This window comes from Rhinolophus sinicus, chromosome 4, assembly GCF_057876585.1.
Source record: "Rhinolophus sinicus isolate RSI-liver-muscle chromosome 4, RSI-T2T, whole genome shotgun sequence".
NCBI classification, from domain to species: Eukaryota; Metazoa; Chordata; class Mammalia; order Chiroptera; family Rhinolophidae; genus Rhinolophus; species Rhinolophus sinicus.
In genome coordinates, this window is record NC_142504.1 from 43,187,494 (window position 1) to 43,198,714 (window position 11,221).

Consider the following 11,221-nt stretch of genomic DNA (forward strand, 5'->3'; position numbering starts at 1 on the left):
TGTTTATTTTACTAACTAGTGTTTCTATATACCGGAACTTCAGTGGATCTGCTTGGAACTTATTGAGTGAATAATATATTCACGCTGTTCCAAAATCTAAAGTCACTTTGATCATTGCCATTTCAGCCAGTGAGGAGAGGAAGAAAGGCTGTCCAGAGCCAGAGATTTCCTTTTAAGTAATCAAAGCAGAATTTGTATACTTCACTTCTGCTTATACTTCAGGGCCAAGAGCTTCCTTGCATGTGGACAACTATCATTGTGGCTTACGGACATGTCCTTCTTGGGTGGCTATCCATGAACCGGCCTAAATTCTATTACTATGGAAGTAGAGAAGAATGATATTGATGGACATCTGGTGGCCTTAAACCACCAGAGAATTCCTATCCCCCCGAGTTTCTGGAGTCTGTATGATTCCAGAACCCATGGTCTCCTCATTGTAAAGCCTGGTTTCATATCCAAATGGATGGTAATAATTTTATTTATACTTTCTTCCTTCACTAACTGAGGAATTAAAAAGCTATCTGTTGTTAGCACACCCTTCATTACTTTTGGAATACTGGATTTCTCTCCAACAATGATAATACTAAAGAAAGTATAGTAGACAGAATTTTAGGTAGAAAGCATATACTAATAGGATACTGAATTTGGGAATTACATTAATTTTGTAGTACAGCTAGCCTATCCAGACAAGCATCTCTGCTGTAATAATTCTGGTATGTGACCCCCTGGCAATTGCTGAAACATGATTGCAGTGAGGCATAGAACACTCTATTGACAAGGTGGCCCATTCCATCGTTGGATGCCTCTGATTGAACTGTTCTTCCTGAATTCAACAATTTTTACCGTTAACATTTGCTCAGTAGCTTTAGTTTATGCTTCTAGAGCTGTACTGTCTTATGTGGTTGCCACTAGACTCCTGTGGCTATATGATTCAATGAATGAAAATGAAATAAAATGGAAAATAATTCAGTTCTTCAGCCACACCATGAGCTCATTTCAAGTTCTCAACAGCTACACATGGTTAGGACCCATAATACTGGACCCTGGAGAACATTTTCATTATTGTGAAAAGTTCTGCTGGACAAACTGTAGCTATTAAATCTATGAAAGATATCATTAATTGCCCTTCGAACATCATAATGCCTTATTTATTTATTTTTTGAGTGAGATCAGTTTAAAAAATCACTTTAATTAAAGAAACAATCAACATCTTACTATGTTTTACGATCTATTTTGAGAATTTCAGATGGAGCAAAACAAAGATTCTTGTTCCCATGAAGCTTCCCTTTCAGCATACAGACATGGCCCAAAACAAGCAAAACACCATGTTTCCTGAAAACAAGACCTAGCCAGACAATCAGCTCAAATACGTCTTTTGGAGCAAAAATTAATATAAGATTCGGTCTTATTTTACTATAATGTAAGACCGGGTATTATCTAACATGATATAAGACCAGGTCTTATATTGATTTTTGCTCCAAAAGATGCATTAGATCTGATTAGGTCTTATTTTTTGGGAAACATAGCAATATTCATAATAAATAAGTAAAATGTATAGTTTGTAAACATTGATAAGTCCTGTGGGAAGAAGAAGTGCAGGGTAAGGGGGTGACTATGCCGAAATAGGGGTGGTGTGCAGTTTTAAATAGAGTCAGCAGGTTGGCTTAATTGAGGTGATATTTGAGCAAGGACTTGAAAGCGGTATGGGAATTAGTCATTTGACTATTCAAGGCAAAAGTGTTCCAGGTAGAAAGAACGGCCAGTGCAAAGGGCACAGCCAAAGCAGCCAATGTGACTGGAGCAGGGTGAGCAAGGAAGGGTATAGTAGGAGAGGGGAGGTTAGAGCCCTGTGAAGGAGGGGTCTACACAGCTTTGTAGACCCTTCTAAGCACTTTGTAGAGCCATTGTAGAGTTTCGAGAAGAGAAGTGAAATTCTCTGACATTTTAAAAATCTCAATTCTGCTGCAATGTTGAGAGTAGGTTCACAGCAGGGGTCGGGCAAACTCTGAAGGGGAAAACATAGAGTTATATCTATTTCTTTGTATGGTTTATAAAATAATTTCCTGACCTATTATCATCCTGAATTTCCATTGTGTCCTCTACTTGGCATGATCCAGTTTATGTGTCCCTCTTAAAATGTAGCTCCAAAAATAGAACACAATATCCCAAATGATGTGACAAGAGAAGTACATAAGACAATTATGTCTTATGATATGAACACTATTTTTCTAACGCTACATTTTAAGATTTTGCTAGATGTTTTTCTTTTTATTAGTCACATCTTTTGAAGGTTTTGACAAAATTAAATCCTCTATTAATTTTATTGGATTTGTTAACAGGAATTTCCCAAATTATGCAATTTGTTATTTTTAAATTAAATACAAATCTTATTATGTTTATCTTTCCAATTTTTTTCTAGTATTTTTAGCACAGTGTTTCATATTAGCCATTTGCATGCTTTATTTAAAATTTAAATGTAATAAATATTAGCTCTATGCTTTCACTCAAATTATCACTACATTTTTTGACAAGACAGAGATAAGAACAGAGCACTGGTCCATTCCAATGCCTAGAATTTCAATTAAGCTGGAAAAATCATAACTTGGGTGAAAGAACAGAAATGACATTCATTTTCCACATTAATACTGAAGCACTAATTAATACTCATTAAGTGCAATTCAAGCAGTTTTAAAATTATTATCTGTAATTTTAGTTTATAGATAAAGTTTATAGAGAACTTTTCCAAACCTTTAAAATAGCCATAAATCCCTACTCAGTCGGCCCACAAGCATTACTTCTCTGATCATCCCTCTGATTACACATCCCTTTCTCTCTCTGCTCCTGCCACTTAGGACTCCTTTATGTCCTTCATGCATGGTCCCTCCTCAGGACCTCTGCATATTCTGCATATTCTGTTCCCTTCTTTCCATAATGCTGTTCACTGACCCCATACCAGTACTGACCATCCCAAAACTCACCTTAAACTTTTCCAGAAATATCTCCTACAGAATCCTTCTCTTTGTACTCTATATAATACTGCCATATGCCTCAATAATTCCTATTTCCTTGCCGACTTCATTTTACTAATTTGCATTTTATAACAACATATTATTATTTTGTCTATTGTCTGTCCTTTGTCACTGATTCATATTATCCATGAGATAGGAGCTTCTGTTTTCTTTTTTTTTAACACTGTATTTCTAATACTTAGAACTATACTTTGCACATAATAAGCCATTAGTAGGTATGTGTTGAATGAATAAATGAATAAATGATCCTATCATCTGGGATTACTTCCTTAAATAATTTGATTTGGTTGGTTACCTATGGAAATCCAAGAATAAAAATCAGCGAAGATCTTCAGTTTTTATTAAAAATTTCCACGCATGAAAAAAAAATCACTAAACTCTTATACAATTTCTGAATGAAGCTAAATAATCTAATTGGTTCCAAGAACTGCCACTTACTTGAAACCACCAAATCCAACCTTGTATATATAATAAATATGAACCATGAATACAATGAAAAATGGTCTTCAAATCTTAATTTGACTGTAGATTTTTAATACTCTTTACCCATAAATATTTTATCAGATATTAATACAAATTGGAATTCATTTATTTGATTTTTTTCTATCTCTTGTGGCATGTAATTTAAGTTAAACCATATTAAGAAAACATCGAAAAAGAAAGCAATTTTATATTTGTTGTTAATCTCACTGGATCCCTGGTGATAAAGGGTGTGGTTATGAGGAGAGTCTACATTTGAGAATAACAGGTCAATTACTAGGTCAAAATATTAAAATAAATAAAAGCCAGACAAACTTTTAAATAAAAAGCACAATCATGGTCTTTGGAGAGTTAACTAGTTATTTCCAAGAAAAATATATAAGTACCACTTGTGATTTCCAAATATAGTATAAAAATGATTTCGATGGAAACAGATACTTTGATACAAGTTAATCTTTCCTCTTGAATTTCAGATACTGGAAACTAAAAACCATTGTTTAATTTTTTATGCAGTCTTATGACCAATGAAAAAGTTTCTACTTTAAATATAGTTTTACTGATATTGGGTGGATATATCCTTTATCTATTTATCAGGAATACTTACATTTCATATTTTGTTAATATGGAAGTACTAATAGTTAGGTATGTCTAAATCATAGGAGCTCTAACTAAAGGTTAAAATATTTGCAGGAGATTATTTTATTTCTTAGTTGGATCTTTGTTTCCATTTTAATAACTTAAATGTTTAGTTACTTCATTTTCAATAGAAAGAGTAGTGAAGAGAATGAAAATAATGTGAAAGAGCACAGAGAATTTGTGAATTTGATTCCATATGCTTTTACTTAGTTTTTATTCATGTAAGCATCAGCAAAGTACCTTTTGAATAAGCTAAAAATACTAATTTATAAATATAACCTTTTTGATCTATATTTTATATTAATAAGAATGGAACTCGTGTTTAAGACCCTTTGATGAATTGAGGATTAAATTATAATAATGTATAGCTAGTATTTTGTAGCTTCAAATATATTTATAGGATCCAGACTAAAGCATTTAGTTGATCAAAGTCATATGAATGAAATTACATTTACAAAAGGAGCTCTTGAAAATGGTAATTTTAGTGATTGGTTCTACATCTGCATTACTGCAAAGTTTAAAATGTATTCTTCTATTGCGCATAGTATATTTTCACATTTTAGCTATGGATTTTAAAGTACATAGATCTAATTGGTTACATTTATACATATCTATCTAGTATGAAACAATGAAAACATAAATTTCATCACATATCTGAATGTTTAATCTGAATGACATCTGAATATTTGAAAATAAATGATTTAGTTTTCTCTTTTATTCAAATATTTGGTATTCTGTAAAACTGGTGACATTTTGAATTTTATGCAAATTGACCTGCAGAACTTGTTGACTTAGGGTATAAATTATCATGCAATCACTTGGGAATTTATTTAAATACATAATATATTGAGTATAAGTTTTACTTCCTATTACTGGAAGCTACAGTTAGTAAATAATAGATTGTACTTACTGGTTTTCTTAGTCCTCACAACATATAAAAAGCAAATAGAGAGTTTATGTTCTTTGGTTCTGAGACACACAGGGCTGTGATCAACAAAAGTGGTGAATGTTTAAATTTAAAAAAAAAATTACAGGAAAAGACACATTTCTATTAACCCCCCTCAAAATACTCCCCTTCGCTTCAAACACACTTATTCCGTCATTCTTGCCACTTTCTGAAGCAGTTCTGGAAGTCCTCTTTTGTGAGTGTCTTTAGTTGCACTGACGTGGCTGCCTCAATGTTCTAAACCATTTTGACTTTGGGGAAGACCCAGAAGTTGCTCGGTGCCAGACCTAGTGAATAAGGCGGATGAGGACACCCTGAAATGTTTTTATTTGACAGAAATGGCCGTATACCAGAAGCGATGTGTGACATGGAACGTTGTCATGTTAGAGGATGATTTACAGCACACTTTAAAACACACATTCGCTCAACCGTAGCTCACACCCCACTGACAGCACCTAACAAGTTGAAACTTGTCACATACTTGTTACTAAGGTTCAATGCGCCGATTCCTGTATTGAAGATCCCCTCCTTTACATTGGGTGGCACTCGGCAGCAGTGTTGACCTTATGTTGTGATCACACCTTGTACATCAAAGAAACCAAAAAACACACTAGAAAAGCTATACACTTCTTTTTTGTTTGTTTGTTTGTTTGTTTTTGGTGTGGCTGTTGTGAATTTTAATTTTTCTTGTTGTTTTCTTAAATTTATTTAGGTGACATTGGTTAATAAAATCATATAGATTTCAAATGTGCATCATCTGTACATTGCATTGTGTGATCACCACCTACAGTCATATCTCCTATCACCATATATTTCCCACCCTTTATGCTTTTCTACCTCCCTCCTCCCCACTTTTACTCTGGTAATCACTAAACTGTTGTCTGTGTCTATGAGTCTTTTTTTTGTTTGCTTGTCTTGTTCATTTGTTGCTTTCAGTTTTATATCCCACATATGAGTGAAATCATATGATTCTCGACCTTTTCCATCTGACTTCTTTTGCTTAGCATGATATTCTCAAGATCTGTCCATGTTGTATTTGATGGCAATATTTCATCTTTTCTTATGTCCAAGTAATATATAACATATATTTTTTATTCAATCATCTAGTGAAGGACACTTCAGTTGTTTCCATGTCTTGGCCACAGTGAATAATGCTGCAACGAATACAGGGATACTTATATATTTACAAATAAATGTTTGTGGAATTTTTGGGGTAGATACCCAGAAGAGGAATTGCTGGGTCATATGGCAATTCTACTCTTAATTTTTTGTGGACCCTCCAGGCTATTTTCCACAGTGGCTGTACCAATTAACATTTCCACCAGCAGCTATGAAGTTTCCTTTTTCTCCACAACCTCTTCAACACTTGTTATTACTTGTCTTCTTGATGATAGCCATTCTGACAGGTGTGAGGTGGTATCTCATTGTTGTTCATATTTGTGTTTTCCTAATAGCTAGTGAAGTTGAGCATCTTTTCACATATCTGTTGGCTGTTCTCTTGGGAGAAGTGTTTGTTCAGGTCTTCTGCCCATTTTTATATTGGATTGTTTGTTTTGTTGTTGTTGAGTTGTATATGTTCTTTATATATTTTGGGTATTTTCTCCTTATCGGAGGTATAATTTGAAAATATCTTCTCCTATTCCATTGGTTGCTTCTTTGTTTTGTTGATGGTTTCTTTTGTTGTGCAGAAGCTTTTCAGTTTGATATAGTCCCATTCATTTATTTTTACATTTGCTTCCTTTGTCTTTGAGATCAAATTAATAAAATTATTTCTAATACCAAAGTCCTTAAGTTTAGTACCTATGTTTTCTTCTATGCAATTTATTGTTTTAGATCTTAAATTAGGTCTTTGATTCATTTTGAGTTATTTTTTATGTGTGGTGACAAATAGTCTGGTTTCATTCTTTCGTATGTGGCTTTCCAATTTTCCCAGCACCATTTATTGAAGAAGCTTTCTTTTCTCCACTATATGCATTTAGCTCCTTTGTCGAAAATTATTTGCCCATATATATGTGGGTTTATTTCTGTGTTCTCAGTTCTTTTCTATTGGTCTGTGTGTCATATTTTCTGCCAATACCATGCTGTCTTGATTATTGTCACTTTGTAGTATAAGTTGAAGTCAAGAAGTGTGATACCTCTGGCCTTATTCTTTTTTCTTATTGCTTTGGCTGTTTGGGGTCTTTTGTGGTTCCATACAAATCTGATGATGTTTTTTGCTCTATTTCCTCAAAAAATATTATTATTATTTTGATGGTGATTATATTAAATTTGTATATTGCTTTGGGTACTATGACCATTTTAACTATGTTGATTCTTCCAATCCATGAACACAAAATATCTTTCCATTTCTTCGTGTCAGCTTCAATTTCTTATAATAATGTCTTGTCGTTTTCAGTTGTTTAAGTCCTTCACATCCTTTTGTTAAGTTTATTCCTAGGTATTTTATTCTTTTTGTTGCAATTACAAAATAATTTTTTTTCTCATTTCTTTTCCTGAAATTCCATTGTTATTGCATAGGAACACAGTGTATTTTTGCACACTGACTTTGTATCCTGCAACTTTACTGTATTTGTTTATTGTTTCTAATAGATTTTTGTTGGAGTCTTTAGGGCATGTATATATCCACATTGTCTGCAAAAAGTGATAATTTGACTTTTCCATTTCCAATTTTGCTGCCTTTTATCTATTTCTTTTGCCTGTGCTCTGGCTAAGACTTCCAATACTATGTTGAATAATAGTGGTATGAGGGCATCTTTCTCTTGTTCCTGATCTTAGAGGAAAAGATTTCAGTTTTTCACTAAGTATGATATTAGCTGAGGGTTTGTTATGTATGGCCTTTATTATATTGAAGTACTTTCCTTCTATACCCATTTAATTAAGTGTTTTAATCATAAATGGTTTTTGAAGCTGTACACATCTTTATGCTCACCAATGTTATGAGGAAAATAAAATTTAGTTTCCAAACATAAATTTTACAAAATGGTTTTTAGTTGGAAACATATTTTTTTTTCTCCTAACTTAAAGCAACTAAGGTAGAATTTGCAACTAAAGGTTTCAATGGAATATTAAAAGGAAGAAAGCAACCTCACTGATAATAAACCAAAATATTCTGGTCAATAAAATTTCTCAAAAGTTATAAAATGACATGTTGTAAGAACACATATATGTATTTGAAAGAGGATCCTTAGAAAGCAGAGCACCTGCTGCATTTCAGGAGTTCAATAAATATTTGGAGAATAAAAGAATAAGTGAATGAATGAAATCTAAAAGAACTTGATCTGCTTTACAAATTCTCATCTTTTGTTCTCTTATAAATTAGTGCAAAGAAGATGCTATTGAGATGCTATACATAGCTTAGAAATCTGGTTACATTAGTGTATATAGCAAAGACAAGTTGATCAAAGGGAGGTATGCAGCATTACCTGAAAGATTCACAGTCATTCAAAAGTCCAAGAGACTAAACTGTAAGCTGATGGAATATAATCTTATATATAACAAAATAATTAGCTTATTAAATGAACAATTATTGAACATCTACACTGAACTAGGCACAATGAAAATGAGAAAGGGATGAAAGGAATTGTAAACATCTGGACACAAAGAAAAGTCACAGTAGAAAATTCTCAACATAATATGAGGTAGTGAGATTATCTGTCTAAAATATACTTCTTAAAAGATAGTTGTACCATTAAACATTTAAAATTTTAATCACAGAAATAACTCCCCTGTTTCTGTATTTACAACAATTCTGAATTTCAGAAAATGTGAGTTTCCCACATAACCTCAGGGGAAGAATGATCTACCTATAAATAACTTTAACATTATAATTGACTTGATTAAAAAAAAACACATTTGCGTCTTATTTGTTTATTAAAACAAAACAAAACAAAAACTTCCAAACAGCTTTTCAAAAAAGCTTTTCCAGTTCTCACTAGAAATATACAGGAGGTCCAGTTATTCCACGGATACCTGGTACTGTCCGAAATTCCATTTTAATCATCCTAATAAGTGTATGGAGATAGTTCACTGTGGTTTTGATTTGAGTTCCCCTAGTAACTAATGACGTTGAACATCTTTTCATGTGCTTATTTGTAATCCATTTTCTTTTGGCTAAATGTTTAGTTTTGCCAATTAGTTTATCTGCCTTCTTGATACTGGATTGAAAGAGGTTTTTGTTTGTTTGTCTGTCTGTTTCATAAATTCTGGATACAAGTCCATTATCAGAAATACTTTTCAAAAATATTTTCTTTCAATCTGTACCTTATCATTTCATTTTCATAAGGCTATCTTTTGAACATCAAACACTTTTAATTTTGACAAAGTCAATTTATCAATTTACTGATTATGTGCCTAAGTCACTTATTCATTGGGGATAACAAAATGGTATATTTTTTTCATTTAATTATCCTTTTCTTAATTATCAGCTGGAATATTTTCGTAAAGAATAGCTCTTCCTCCATCACCATCCAAGGTTATTTGGAGAATGTGAATTAAAATCACATTCCAGACTAAATGCTTGATTCTCTCATTTTAGTTGCTGATTTTAAGAGTAATTTTTGTCAAGTTACTTCCAGTGCTGTCAGATTTCTCTTTTTCTCTTTCTGTATCTCTTTCACACTCTGTCTCTCTACATTTTAAACTCAATACAATTTTAATGGACTTTATACAATGACCATTAATCATTGTCTTTGCTGTTCAAATTATCCAGTATTTGAAAAATGTCTTCTTTTATCTTGATCTCCATGTCCTTTTACATAAAATGAGAATGTTGATAAATGCTTGATTGTTGACTCACTGAAGTTCTCCAAGTTCATTATATATTTCTTGCCTCATGGTTGAAATAAATATTCTTTACAAAAGCCATAGTTCCTTTTAATGGGGAATTATATTTGAGAGCCATCACATGGATGAATAGTGTTTATTCCTATTGGGTTGTCATTGCTTGTAGGTGTTTTCCATGAATAGGTCTTGGAAATAATTATTATGTAACTACATATTATTAATGATTATTGTCCTAGTACTAATTTTTAAAATTTAAATATTGATTTTAATTGAAATAGTATTCACATATAATTAAACAACATTTAATAAATATACATGAGGAAACTCTGCTTCAGGTAATATGGGTGTCTAATTATCCATGTTGATCCACTGTAAAATATTAGATAAAAATCTTCTTAAATGTATCCATGATCTGTCAAAAAAGTAAGGACTCAGATGAAAAAGGGGCACTAAATTTGGCTTTTTCTGGAGAATTTCATGAACTCAGTGAATTGAAGCATCAGTTTTTGCAAATGTGAATAACTTGGGACAAGAATTCAATTCCGGAGACTGACTTGATAGGTATAATTGAAGATTGCTATAAAGCCAGAACCCAGCCAAAAAGTTTCACCTGATTTATAAAAATGAGCTAGAAATACTCTTTCCCCAAGCTGGGTACTGGTAGGCAATTGACTGTCTTGAGATTTGGCACAAATGATTAAAAAAAAAAAAAAAAATCACTCCTGAGAATTATATTTGTAACCATAACTTGATTGTTATAAAGGTTGATAGTCTGAATTTATACTAAAAGGAGGTCCAGAAAACCCTTAAGCTAAGAATTTAGTTTAAAACACCCTAGACTCGGTGCTCCCAGGTTACTGATAGAAATAATTACAAGTTCTTTCTGAAAGAACCCAACTTCATCCCAGACTCAAAGTATTTCTATAGATAAGTTTCCGATTAGCAGATTGTATTGAAATGACACAATATATATAAAGCTATAACAATATACCATGAGCATAAACCAGTAGAAAAATATGTGCAGCTGACTAGTACACTGTGTGTGTGTATAAAATTTTCAATACGATTAAATAAATATAAATGACGTAAAATTAAACCTAACAAATACATGCACAATATTTATAGGACCATTTTATAAAACTATAGCAAAATATTTGAAAGAACTGAATAAATGGAGAGATATACCAAGTTCATGGATTGGAAGACACAATATGATAAAGATGTCATTTCCCCAATTTAATCTGTAAATTCAGTGCAGTCCCAGTCAAGATCAAAAAAGTCTGGTGGAACTTAGATGTAAATTCTAAAATGTATATGGAATTTCAAAGGGTCAAGAAAAGTGAAAACA